The sequence below is a fragment of the Carcharodon carcharias genome, chromosome 1, assembly GCF_017639515.1.
Source record: "Carcharodon carcharias isolate sCarCar2 chromosome 1, sCarCar2.pri, whole genome shotgun sequence".
In the NCBI taxonomy this organism is placed as follows: domain Eukaryota; kingdom Metazoa; phylum Chordata; class Chondrichthyes; order Lamniformes; family Lamnidae; genus Carcharodon; species Carcharodon carcharias.
The window spans coordinates 255410569-255425470 of NC_054467.1; the positions used below are offsets into that span (position 1 = coordinate 255410569).

Below are 14902 nucleotides of genomic sequence, written 5' to 3' on the forward strand. Positions count from 1 at the left end.
AAGCATGGCCTGCCCATTTAAGCTGAATTTTCAGTAGGGGACAAGGCCAAAGAACATAGGAAATAGGAAGAGGAATAGACCATATGAGACGGAGGTAAACACTGAAAGTTAGCTTTCTGTAAGTGTCACAAAAGTATAATATTCTCATAATATTATTGTGATTTATTCTAAAAGATGAATAGTGGGGCTTGAATGGTTTCTCTGTGCGTGTGTGTGAGATTTAATTCAATTGGAGACAGCTGATCTAGAAGCTTTGATTCATCAAAAGAAGCTAGGTTTGAAATGCTAAATACATGCTGAACATGGATGAAGTCTTAGAATGTGAGGTGAGGAGAATTTGCATTTTTAGATAAGTTAGGGCAGTTTGAATTTCAGAGATGATAGGATGTCACACCTAGCCAGAGAAGCTATGCCAATCAGTGTGTTTATTTTTCCCAAAGGTTACTGACAATATTAGCACCATGAATAGATTTATATTATGAGAGAGGTAAAGTGCCAAAGACATATGGGAATAATGGGATTTACATAATAATGGGTATCTACAGAAACTGAATCTGGGAAAAGCCACTTTGAATTCTACTGTTCAGGGTATTGTGTTGACTTAAACAAAAACAAAAATAGCTGGGAAAACTCAGCAGGTCCGACAGCATCTGTGGAGAGGAATACAGTTAACTTTTTGAGTCCGTATGACTCTTCATCAAAACTGAGGAAATATAGAAATAAAGCGAAATATAAGCTGGTTGAGGGGGGTGGGACATAGAGCTGGACTGAGGGCCAGTGATCGGTGGAGGCAAAGAAGAGACTGCCAAAGATGTCATAGACAAAGGGACAAAGGGGTGTTGACAGTGGTGATATTAGCTAAGGAATGTGACATTAAGGGTAGAAAGCAGGAAGAGCAAGGGACGGATAGCCCTGTTGGGGGTGGGGTGGCGGGAAGGGATTGAAATAAGCTAAAAGGTGGAGATGAAACATTGGATGGAAATACATTTAAAATAATGGAAATAGGTGGGAAAAGAAAAGTATATTAAAAAATATAAATTATTGGAAAAAGGGGATTGGAAGTGGGGTGGGACGGAGGAGAGAGTTCATGATCTGAAGTTGTTGAGCTCAATGTTAAGTCCGGAAGGCTGTAAAGTGTCTAATCGGAAGATGAGGTGCTGTTCCTCCGCTTTGCTTCACTGGAACAATGCAGCAGGCCAAGGATGGACATGTGGGCATGAGAGCAGGGTGAAGTGTTGAAATGGCAAGCAACAGGGAGGTCTGGGTCATGCTTGTGGACAGACCGAAGGTGTTCCGCAAAGCGGTCACCCAGTCTGCGTTTGGTCTCTCCAATGTAGAGGAAACCGCATTGGGAGTAGCGAATGCAGTAGACTAAATTGAGGGAAGTGCAAGTGAAATGCTGCTTCACTTGAAAGGAGTGTTTGGGCCCTTGGATGGTGAGGAGAGGGGAAGTAAAGGGACAGGTGTTGCACCTTCTGCGGTTGCATGGGAAGGTGCCATGGGAGGGGGTTGAGGGGGTTGTGTTGACTTGCCTGGATCTTATTTTTTTTACTTTCCTTAATGGGAGTGTACCTGGAAGCCAGATTAATTAGGGGTTTTAGGAGTTATTATAGTAGTAATTCGTAGACCTATGTATGTGCTTGAAATCTTTTATTTTGTTACTAAATAGTTAATTCAGCTTTCTAAAAAACCTCAAATTGTAGTAGACTTATTATTTACGAATTGAAGGCACGCATCTCGAAATAAAATACAAATTGCAAAACGGTGAGACTGTGTGATCAAGATTCCTTCATGGTTATGATCCACCTGGCACACATCATCTACTGCATCATAACGGTAAGGCCAGTCGAGTGTCCAGGCAGACCCAGTCAAGTCATCCTTTGAACGTGTAAAATGGATTTATTGGCACTCTGCTGCCATCTAGAGTCATTAGTCAATAATTGCGACTGGTGCAATTGCAAACTGACCAAAATTGTGAGGTTACTTCATGACTTGGCTGGATATGAGACCTAGCTTCAAAAGAACACAATTCCACAGTAGCACTGCGAACCTTCTGCTCGTGCACTGCGCTGTCCTGCCACTGGAAATAAAAGAAGTCTTTTGGTTTCTGAAGTAATTTTGCATTTTTTAAAACTGTCCCCATGTTGCACCTTTAATGCTGTAAAATATTCCAAGGGGCTTCACAGGAATCAAGCAAAATTTCATTCACACATGAGAGATACTGAATGGTTTGAAGGACGAATAGTGAGTAATTTGTTTTAATTTATTCTTTCATCGAATGCGGGTGTCACTGGAGAGGCCAGTGTTTGTTGCCCATCTCTAAATGCCCTTGAACTGAGTGGCTTGCTACACCATTTCAGATTTATGTTAGGTTTGCTGAGCAGGGCAACTGCTTGTGTGAGGGGATGGGTCCTGTAAGTTGTATGGTCTGCGTTTTGCGAGCTGCTGTGTTTGTGCATGACCTGCAAGAGATATTTTTACCATACCAGCATCGTGCCACCAAAACTGTATCTTTGGATGATATAAGCCACAGTACAAATAGGGAGCAAGGATCCATGTATGATATTGGGATGGGCTGCAAGGTACACTTGTCCTCATCTGGATTCAAGATTCCAAAGTAAGGAGCAATAGTAGATGTGGTGTTTTTATAGAATCATCCACCACAGAAAGAGTCCATTGTATTCATCATGCTGGTTCTTCGAAAGAGCTATCCGATTAGTTCCACTTCCTGCTCTTTCCCCATAGCCCTTCAGTTTTTTCCTTTTCAAGCATTTATCCAATTCCTTTTGGCAAGTAACTATTGAATCTGCTTCCAAGATCCTTGCAGGCAGCATGTTCCAGATCGCGCAACATCACCTAAAAATATTCTCCTTATCTCCCCTCTGGGTCTTTTAATTGCATTTTATAAAATTAGATTTAAAAGTTAGGATATACCCTGCAATGAGAATATTCTGTGAACATTATTCTAAGACGTCATGAAACACCACATGAAATGCAGTCCTTGGTCCTTGTGTCACAAGAAATTTATTCTTAAATTAAAAATAGTTAAACTGATCCCAAGTGCAAAGGGGGATGAACCTGGAAGAAAGATGCAGCACACATCTTGTCCTTCTCTACCATTGCCCTCATTGTCACTGACCAAGATTGTAACTCTTAGAGATAGAAGCAAGTCTTGGGGCTCCTTGAGCCTGCTCCACCATTCAGGAAAGATCATGGCTGAACTTCCACATTAACTCCAGTTCCTTGCCCTACCTAGATCCCTTAGTTCCCTTAGTGTCCAAAAATGTATCGATCTCAGTCTTATATATACTCAATGACTAAGCACATCTCCCTTCCCCTACATTGTTGGAGGAACTTGAGCTATCTTGATCCCACTCAGGAGTTCCCTTCCAGAATTCCTCAGCTTCCTGGTTTGCTTCTCCATCTTTTTGACTAAACTCGCTCTCCCTCTATGGCTCTTCCTTTATTTCTTCCCCATTCCAAAGAATTCCAATATTTTATTGCCCGGCTGTTGTAACTGGGGTGCATCCCATCAAGATACTTGCCTAACGTGATCGTAAACTGATTTAACTTACTTATTCCTTACTTCCAAAAACTGAGCACCTTCTGAATGAAGTCATGCTTTCTTGCAATCTGTATGATCGACCCATCTTATACTCGTGATGCCTCATTCATGGGACATGGGCATCGCTGCTAGATCGGCATTTATTAACCATCCCTAATTGCCTTTAAGAGTCATTGTTGTGGGTCTGGAGTCACGTGTAGACCAGGCCAGGTAAGGGCATTAGTGAACCAGATGGGTTTTTACAACAGTCAGCAATGGTTTGATTAGACTTTTCATTCCAGATATTTATTGAATTCAAATTTCACCATCTGCCGTGGTGGGATTCGAACTCGGGTTCATTACCCCAGGTCTCTGTGTTGCCAGTCCAGTAACAGTACCATAACGTCACTGCCTCCCCTGCCCTGTTCTGCCATTGGACATCAAAGGATATGATGCATAATTTTTATTAATTTGAAAACCTCAATCATATTTTTCCATATTTGCCCCGCCCCCCCCCCCCCAACTCTTCCCAAGTTAAATTTGTTTTGTGCGAACTCCACTTATATAATGCCTTTCCTGACTTCAGGATGTCCATAGTGCTTTTCAGCCAACATGATAGTCTTGAAATGTAGTTACTATGCGAATGTAGGAAAAGCTGCAGGCAATTTGCGCATTGCAAGTTCCCACAAACAGCAATCAGGATGATCTGTTTTGGGTGTTGGTTGAAGGCTAAACATTGGCAAGGACATTGGGGAGGAGGACTCCTGTCTTCTCCTAAGATGTTAGTGCCAAAGAATCTTTTATGTCGACCTGAGAGGGCAAATGGGGTGTCTGTTTAAAGTCTCATTTGAAAGACAGCACTTCTGATAGTACAGCATCTCCTCAACACTGCACTGAAGTGCCAACATAGATTCTGCTCAAGTCTTTGGAGTAGGACTTGAGCTCACAACTTTCTGACTCTGAGATAAAAGTGCTATCAACATGAGAGCCTCGGCCAAAATGAGCAATTTTTTCTATATGGTTCCCCCCTTGTAGTGAGGGTTTCTGAGCCCTAAGCAATAGTCTGGAGGCCTAATCTCCAATGCAGATGGATGCTGCATATATCAGCAGCAGCATAATATTCAATCTAAATATTGTTCCTCTTTAAGTGACTTCCAGCAAGAGAGAATTCAACCATTCGGCCATGGATGTTCAATGGCATTACCATCACTGAACTCCCCACTATCAAGATCCTGGGGGTTACCCTTGACCAGAAGCTGAACTGGACTAGCCATATAAATACTGTGACTACAAGAGTAGGTTAGAGGCTAGGAATCCTGTGACGAGTAACTTGCCCCCTGACTCCCCAAAGCCTGTTCACCATCTACAAGGCACAAGTCAGGATTGTGATGGAATACTCCCCACTTGCCTGGATGAGAGCAGCTCCCACAACACTTGAGAAGCTTCACACCGTCCAGGGCAAAGCAACCTGCTTGACTGGTACTACATCCACAAACATTCACTGCCTCCACTACTGACGCACAGTAGCAGCAGTATGCTCCATTGACAAGATGCACTGCAGGGCTTCACCAAGGCTCCTTCAAAAGCACCTTCTCAACCCACAACCACTGCCATCTAGAAGGACAAGGGCAGCAAATAGATGGGAACACCGCGTGGAAGTTCCCCTTCAAGTCACTCACCATCCTGACTTGGAAATATATCGCCGTTCCTTCACTGTCACTGGGTCAAAATCCTGGAACTCCCTCCCTAACAGCATTGTGAGTGGATCTACACCTCATGGACTGCAGCAGTTCAAGAAAGCAGCTCACCAGTGCCTTCCCAAGGGCAACTAGGGATGGGCAATAAATGCTGGCCCAGCCAGCGAAGCCCACATCCCATTTATGAATAAATTTTTAAAAAAGTATAACTTAGCATCTTGTTCACTGTTTGTCTCAATTGCAGACCCATTTCCTGATTCATCTTTGTCAGTATTTATACACTGACCTGATTGTTTTCAATTTCCTAATTGTATGACCTTAAATTTAACTGCACTAAAGGTGTGATACAGAAGCAAGTTTTTGTAAAGAAGGTTAAGGATTTTAAAGAGTAGAAATATTCAATGGTAGAGTTAAGTCTGGTGAACTCAGAATTATCTCCTCCGTTGTCTTGCCAATGTTATATACACAATAATTTTCCTACATTACAATGAAGACCCAAATGTCTTAAGTACTTTTTTGGCTGTGAAGCGTTTAAGAATGTCCTGAAGTCATGATAAGTGCTTTATGAATGCAGGTTTGTTATTTCTATTCTGGATAAAGTGATGCAGCTCATCAAGTCAAAATTATCCCGTGATTGTTAGAATAAAAAAGCAATTCTACAACCTCTTTCCCAGTGAGAACATGTTCAATTTACGTAATCCCTCATGGGAATCCAACGTTTCCATCTCCTCAATCATTCTGCTTGTCCTCTTCTATGGCTTTTGAATACAAAAAAACAAGTGTATTTCTTGGGTTATATTGGCCTGCTTAGTACTGCTTAGTACTCTAGTAAGGCAGTTCTAACCAAGTATGGAGGAGCAATGAAACCCTTGCCCCCAGTGCTGAGAGAAGAACTACAGGAAAGCAGGTTGACCAGCTGGAACTCCGTAACTTTTTGAAGACTGACTTGAGGGAAATAAAAAAGACACCACAGAATCTCTCAGTGCAGAAGAGGCCCTTCGGCCCATTGAGTCTGCACCGACACGTGAGAAGCACCTGACCCACCTACCTAATCCCATTTACCAGCAAGTGGCCCATAGCCTTGAATGTTATGACGTGCCAAGTGCTCGTCCATGTGCTTTTTAAAGGACGTGAGGCAACCCACCTCCACCACCCTCCCAGGCAGTGCATTCCAGACCGTCACCACCCTCTGGGTAAAAAGGTCTTTCCTCACATACCCCCCTAAATCTCCTGCTTCTCACTTTGAACTCATGCCCCCTTGTGACTGACCCTTCAACTAAGGGGAAACAGCTGCTCCCGATCCACCCTGTCTATCCCCCTCATAGTCTTGTACACCTTGATCAGGTCGCCCCTCAGTCCTCTCTGCTCCAACGAAAACAACCCAAGTCTATCCAACCTGTCTTCATAACTTAAATGTTTCATCCCAGGCAATATCCTGGTGAATCTCCTCTGCACCCCCTCCAGTGCAATCACATCCTTCCTATAATGTGGTGACCAGAACTGCACACAGTACTCCAGCTGTGGCCTCACCAAGGTTCTATACAACTCCAACATGACCTCCCTATTTTTGTAATCTATGCCTCGATTGATAAAGGCAAGTGTCCCAAATGCCCTTTTCACCACCCCACTAACATGCCCCTCTGCCTTCAGAGATCTGTGGATACACACGCCAAGGTCCCTTTGTTCCTCAGAACTTCCTAGTGTCATGCCGTTCATTGAATACTTCCTCGTCAAATTACTCCTTCCAAAGTGTATCACCTCTCACTTTTCAGGGTTAAATTCCACCTGCCACTTATCTGCCCATTTGACCATCCCGTCTATATCTTCCTGTAGCCCAAGACATTCAACCTCACTGTTAACCACCTGGCCAATCTTGGTGTCATCTGCAAACTCACTAATCCTACCCTTCTACGTAGCCATCTATGTCGTTTATATAAATGACGAATAATAGGGGACCCAGCCATAGATCCCTGTGGTACGCCACTGGACACTGGCTTCCAGTCACTAAAGCATCCTTCTGTCATCAGCCTCTGTCTCCTACAACTAAGCCAATTTTGAATCCACCTTATCAAATTAGCCTGTATCCCATGTGCATTTGCCTTCTTTATAAGTCTCCCATGTGGGACCTTGTCAAAGGCTTTGTTGAAATCCATATAAACTACATCAACTGCACTACCCTCATCTACACACCTGGTCACCTCCTCAAAAAATTCAATCAGATTTGTTAGGCATGACCTCCCTTGTCTCCCTCAGCAGCCTGGGACACAAAGCATCCGGACCTGGAGATTTGTCCACTTTTAAGCCTGCCAACATTGCCAATACCTTGTCACTCCCTATATCAGGAACCTCGCAGTCTCTCTCCCCGAGTTCGATACCTTCATCCTCATTATCTTGTACAGAGGTTAATCAGAGGCTGGAAGGGATGGTCACAAAGGCTGGAGCATTGGGCTCATTTAAGGAGGGTCTGGATGCTGTAACGGGTCAATGGCAGGGTTAAGACTTTGGTAGGATGGTGCCAGATGAATGCGGTGGCCTGGTACTTATGGTACTGGACTGGAGGTTGTGGGTTCAAAACCCATCATGGAAAGTTGTGAAATTAAATAAAATAAATGTGCTAAATGATGAACAGGCACTCGATTAATCATGGAAGATGCTGGCTTGTAAAATTTTGACTGGTTCACTCACCTTCAGGGAATCTCTCTGACAGGTGAGCCCAGTTCCACAATACATGTTTGTGAGCACTTTGGGGATGGGCAATTAAATGTCATCAGGCTTGCTCACATCACATCTCTGCTGTAAAAACAGAAAAAGGTGGAAATACTCAGGAGGCCAGGCAGCTTCTGTGGAGAGGGAAACAGTTACCGTTTCAGGTCAGTGTTCTTTCTGATGATTTTCTAGCATTTTCTGTTTTTATTTTAGACTTCCAGCACCTGCAGTATTTTCACATCTCTCGTGGTTCTGTTACAGGGTTAGTAATCCAGAGAATAGGAGTCCAAAATGAGAAAAAAATTGGCCTCAGTAAAAGTGACCACACAGTTGTCAGATTGTCGTAAAAACCTAACTGGTTCCTTTGAATCATAATCTCCCAGTACAGAAAGAGATTGTTCAACCCATTATGACTTTGGTTCTTGAAAAAACCATTCAATCAATCCCACTCCCTTTTTCTTAACTCATAGCCCTGCAAATTTTCTCAATTTTATCTAATTCCCTTTTGAAAATTATTGTTGAATCTGCTTCCACCACTCCCTCAGGAAGTTGGGTTCCAGATCATTGTAATTCTCTATTGGAAAAGTGAATTATCAAGCATCAGTTTTCAGCCTTCAGACCTCTGTGAAGGAATACACCAGTGGACTTTAATTTCTGATCTGGAACACATGTGAAGCCATTATTCTTTTCCCTGTAGTCTTTGCCCTGTAAATCCTTCTTTCTTTGTCCCCATCTTTGATTTTATGAGTGAAAAGGAGGCACTGTTGCTACCCTCCTCGTGTGTTTGAATGTGTGCAATAAACTGACCCTCTGAGCTCATCCTATCTCGAGCTGGCTGTGGGGTTATTAATAGAAATTGGATTCACCAAAAAATGAGGGGTTGGGCAATATGCCACCGCTTATAAAGGGGAAATCAAAAACAAAACACCTTTCTGTTTATGGATGGTGTTGAGAAGAGAAACTAGGGCTGCTAAAATTAACCCCCCTCCTGTTCGTAACAACCTTAAATCCATGTCCTAAGATTACCGACTCTTCTTCCAGTGGAAATAACTTCTCTTTACTTATTCTATTAAAACTCTTTTTCATTTTGAATCTTTTAATCTCTTTGTAACCTTTCTCTGCTTTCGCATACTCTTGAGGGAAGAAAACCTGTCCTTACCCGGTATATGTGACTCCAGCCCAACACGAGCGTGCTTGACTCTCAACTTCGCCCTGAAGTGGACTCGAAGGCCACTCAGTGCAGGGCAACTGGGAATGGCAATGAAAACCGGCCTAGTCAGCGACACCCGTATCCCAAGAATGAATAAAAGAAAAAAAAATGAAGCCTCCTTCATTTCTAACTCATTGATTCTCTCGGAGGACTCACCTGTGTTGGAGGGGGGAAAATCAACTAAGCTCCCCAACAATCATGTCTCATGTTTGACTGACGAAATCAATATTTTAATGTTTATTACACACACGTGCACAGACACACACACACACACACACACACACACACACACACACACACACACACACATACATAACTGGCATAACTTTGCCAGCCACTTGTGGTACAGAAAACCGACAGATGGCAGTATTGAGCTATTGGTACTTCATCTCTATTTGGAGAAGTAAATAGAGGATGAGAAAAGGCCATCTGGCCTATTGATGCACGTCCCACTGGTACATGTAGCCTCCCACCATGGCCCCATGTTACTACTAATAGATTGTTCCAAGCATCTTACAATCTTTTTTGAGTAAAGACATTCCCCCTGATATCTCTTACTTTTAATTTTCCATTTATTTTCTCTGGCTCCTACTCTGTTGCCTTACTTTGAAGTAATAACCTGGGTTGACGCAATCTGTTTCATTTGGTATTTTGCTTAGCTGGATGAGGTCCCCCCCCCATCCCCCTCCTCCTCCTTGACCCTCCATCTATCTGCGCTGGAAGGTTTAGCTAACAGGTAAACCAAACAAGTTTCGACAGACTCCAGGAAGAGATTAACGGGGTCTCTGTCTGAAATCCAGAACCCCCTCGAGTCACTGCGGATTGGCTGTGTCTTTTATCAATTCATCTGTTAGTCCAGCAGTGGAATTACACTTCGAGTGACGATTCAGGAGATTTCCTGTCGAGCTTCAGGTCTGGAGAGCGTACTTTTGAACGAAAACTGTGGAGTGAAGGTTCCTTTTTATCAGGGCTTGGTAAGTCACTTGGAGATTTACAGCAGATCTGCTACAGCTGCCTCCCATGCCGACAGTATTCTGTTCGTTCTCTGGTGCCTGAAAACATTCAGTAGCAAGTGAAGTGTGCATGAGATATTACATAGGATGTACGGCACAGAAACAGGCCATTCAGCTCACCCAGTCCATGCCCGTGTTTCTGCTCCACTCGAACCTCCTCCTCCCATCTTTCCTCATCTAAATCTATCATCACAAGTCCCTATTGCCTTCTCCCTGAAATGCTTGTCCAGCTTCCTCATATATGCATCTACACTATTCACTTTGATCATTCCTCATGCTAGCGAGTTCCACGTTTGAGAATCATAGCCTCTTACAGCATTGAAAGAGGCCATTTGGACCGCTGAGCCTGTGCTGGCTGTTTGAAGGAGCTATCCAGCTAACCTGATTTTCCCCCTCCCTTCCACTTCCCCCACTGCTTTACCACCATCACCCTGCTGATTTTTCCTTTCTAAGTAATGTTGTGGGTAGCGTAAACTAGAGGTCATACGTCCAAGTTCCGTCAGTCGAATTGTAATGGGTAAACCCGGTTAGCCGCCTGTTCGCTAACGTCCTTTAATTCATTTTCTGGATATGGGCAACACTGGCAAATTTTATACTTATCGTCCAACCCTAGTTGCCCTGCACTGAGTGACTTCCGAGGGCAATGAAATGACACTGAAGTTACATGAAGGCCAGACTGGGCAAAGGCAGCAGCTGTCCTCCTTGAAAGGACAGCAGTAGGCTGGCAGCAAGAGAAAATGACCAGGATTGTCACTTTAAAAAAAAAATAACTGGTTCAGAAACGTTGTTCAGGGAAGGGGACCTGCCTAGTGGCTTGTCATGACTTGTCAACATGGCCTGCTTCACTCTCCATGCCCTCTGAATTTGCTGTTCGCCACTTTGGGGGTCCTGTTAACCACGAGGACCGGGGAAGTTCAAATCACTGAGCCCAACGCGACCACCGGCTTGGGGCAGGCCATGACTCCAGAACTAAGTACGTTTCATTGACTGGATGTTGCAATAGTTTCAGGGCAGCTCTGCTAAACAGGCCAAGAAAGATTCTGGGTTCAGCCTGTGCGAAGCCAGATGGGCTCGGCTGGCACGGCTGGAGGGCAAGCTTCACAGGGGCCTCAACGCACCTGGGGGAGAGAATCCGTTCCTCAACACCATCCACTGGCCTCCCAAGCACTGGGAAAGGTGCCTCACAATTGGATTTGACTGTGATGCCCTTCACGGTTGACCCCCAACGGCAAGAATGGCCACTGGGGTGTCGTACCTGAGGGCTGACTGCATCGTCAGAATCCACTGAAAATTAGGGGGCAAAATTGGGGTGGAGTGGTTTGTGGGAGTTTGAAAACGAAACGATGGGTTCAAACTCATTCCGCAGTGACACGAAGTCTCTTTGCCACCTTACTGTGCCGTTAAATCTGTAAGTCTGCTTACAGTATGATATGAAACAAAGGAAAATCAAAGCAGGTTTTAATAGCTGACAGATGTGACGTCATATCTGGTGCTGGTGAATTACGGAGCCTTGACATAGTCACTAACTTTTATTGTTTTAAAGCAGACTTTTGATACGTTCAGGCTTTAGCATGACTGCGGGTCACGAGTTTAACTCTTTGCTGCAAGCAACTCCTCTGCTGGTAAAGCCATATTGTGGCTATTGGGACTTGAGCCCACCATCCAGGGTTGACCTTTCAGTGGAGTGCTGACTGCCGGAGGTGCCTTATTTCTGATGAGACGTCAAATCGAGGCCCCGTCTGCCTTTCGGATGAATGTGAAAGATCCCAACCCGCACTATTTTGAAGAAGAGCAGTGGTTTCTCCCTGGTGTCCTGGCCAATATTTAGTCCCTCAAGCAACATCACTAAAAGAGAGCATTTAGTCATGAACTCCTTAGCTCATTGCTGTCTGTGGGATCTTGTGCATAAATTGGCTGCCACGTCTCCTGCATTACACCATTGATGACACTTCAAAAAGCACTCACTGGCTGTGAAAAGCGTTGGGCTGCCAAGAGGTTGTGAATGGTGATGTACCAAATGCAAGCCTTTTTTTTTTCACAGATATACAGAACTACCCAAACAACACGAGGTGTTCAGGGCTGACAATATTACTCACAGATGTATAGAAATATCCAAGTAACTCTATAAGATATGCTTCCTGAAACAGATTCATAAATGCAAACAATTCTTTGCCTTTTTCACCACACAGAGCAGAAAGGGCCAGGTTCCTTTCTCTGCATGTAACCTAGTCAAATTGCCTCGATTGGGTCTGTTATCTCTGGATTTGATGAATTGAAAGTCAGCCCAGGGCTTCCTCATCATTGTCCAGTGATACTTCTCTGCTGCAGAGTGATAGATGTCTGGCTGTAATTCTGTTGCTGTCTCTTCATCTGCCAGAAGTGGTTAGTCCATTCACTGCCAGATCCCCTTAAGGCTTAGTTGTTGTCGTGTGTGGCTGCACCGTTATAAGTTGGAACTCAGTGTGTGATCGAGATAACTATCTCTGCTCAAGCAGAGAAGACTAAGAGGATATTCAGGGGAGGTTTTATTAAAAAATTATAAGGAGCAGAGGGAAAGACTATTTCCTTTAGTGATGAATTGTGATCAATTTAGAATTCTAACAAAGAGTGAGGAGAGAGGTTAGAACCAGCTTTCGACAGAGGGCTGTTGAAGGCAATTACAAGTAGTATCAAAGAATTTTACAGCAGAGAAGGAGGCCATTCGTCCCACTGTGCCTATGTTGGCTCTTTGCAGGCACTGTTCAATTTCGACCGAGACCCCAGCATTTCTCTATAACCCCGCGAATTAGTTCTCTTCAAATGCTCTCTTGGAGGAGATGGTAGTAATGTTACTGGATGAGCAATCCAGAGGCACAGGCAAATGCTCTGGGGAACGAGGGTTCAAATCCCACCATGGCAGCTGGTGAGATTTAAATTCAGCTTTTAAAAAAAAGTTTGGAATTGAAAGCTCGTCTTAGTAATGGTGAACATGAACTTGTTGTCAATTCCTTGGTTCAGAGGAGAAACTCTGCCATCCTTACCTGGTCTGGTCTGCATGTGACTCCAGATCAGCATAAATGTGGTTGACTTAACTGCCCTCTGAAATAGCTGAGTTAGCCACTTGAGGCCAATTAGGGATGGGCAACAAATCTGTGAAAGAATAAATTAAAAAAAATAAAAATGTCCAGTTGCCATTTGAAAGTTCCTATGGAATCTGATTCCACCATCTTTGCAGGTAGTGTGTAACAAACCTTCGTGTGAAAAGACTTCACCTCACGACCCCTCTAATTGTTTAGCCAATTATGTTAAATTTGAGATTCCTGGTTAATGTTTGATTGCTTTTTAAGGGAAATTGAATAAATCTTCAAGGCAGTGGGATTAGTTTTGGATTGATACAAGGTTATGTATAGAGAAAGAGGTAGGTATGGGGATTAATTCTGGATTAATGTGGGCTATGTGGAGAGAGTGGAGCAGTGGGATTAGTTTTGGGTTCATACAGGGCTGTGGGGAGAGTGTTGGGCATGGGGATTAGTTGTGGATTAATACAGAGTTGTGGGGGAGAGGTGCGCATGGAGATTAGTTTGGGATTGATACAGGGCCATGGAGAGTGGATCGGTCATTGGGATTAGCTTGGGATTGATACAGGGCTATGAAGAGAGAGGTAGGCAGTGGGATTAGTTTTGAATTGACAGTGATGGGGACCTCCATTTAAGTGTGAACCGCTATGGTTCTGTTGAAGGAACCTATTTGATCCCTGAAGTAGATGACTGAAGGAGGGTAAAATTGAAGTGGATTCTTGGCAACAAGTTTTCAGTGAGCGAGTGATCAGTAAGTGGAACAGGTAGAAGCAATTTGTATTGAGCCATGCAAATAAATAGATTTATTTTGGGAAATAACTTGGGACACGCTGTCTGATTAATTTGAGACATGAGTGTAACATGCTTGGGAGGAACAGGTGACTTTGTTCCAATAGTTCCTAAATCTCTCCACAACTGTGGCTTCCTCACCTCATGTCTCACTTTGTTGTAGATTAATTAATAGAAATTGGTCACTGTGATTAATCAACTCCATTATTGTTGTACCATGTGATGACAGGATGGAAGAAGGTGAATTCGATGGACCTTGTTTTCAGGTTTCTGTTATGTTTTGATGTATTTGTCGTACATTGATGAAAAAGTAATGAGGTGAGAGGTGAAGTGAAAACAAGTGTTGACATGGAAGGAAGAAGGTGGAAGTGTGCATGTGGATTGGAAGGTGTGGTTCAGGAGTTTGACTTGGCTGCGGTTTACTCTTCGCCTCAGTGCATCCGGTCTTTATACTTGATAAAGGGGCAGTGGTGATGCTGGTAACTGTTTTCCATCACTGGCTCTACCCAGATGGTACTCCTCAGCAAATGTTTTTACAACTGAGTGGTTACTGAACCACTTCAGTTAAGAGTTAACTACACAGTGTGGTACTGGAGTTATGTGTGGGCCAGACTGGGTAAGGCAAGCAGATCCCTTTCCTGAAAGACATTAGTAAACGAATGAATTTTAATAACCATCTGGTTGCTTTGACTGTCATCTTGCTTGCTGGCTCTAGCCTGTCGATTACCAGATTTGTTGAATCCAGTTCCCCAACTTGTACCATAACCATTACAGTATCATATCCCAAGACTGAGAGCAAAATGTCAAGAGGAGCCATCTGCAAATGTTTGTACTCTTTAAAATAATTGATGACACAGTGGGCAAAGGAGTTTTGTTCTGTAACCTTC

The 14902-nt window shown here is 43.6% G+C and overlaps 1 protein-coding gene across 4 annotated transcripts in view; it reads left to right on the forward strand.

The window, feature by feature from the left end:
- LOC121277089 (exocyst complex component 6B) overlaps window positions 1–14902 on the forward strand; it is a 632802-nt gene that overhangs the window by 64669 nt on the left and 553231 nt on the right. The gene's annotated exons all lie outside the window — the stretch shown is intronic.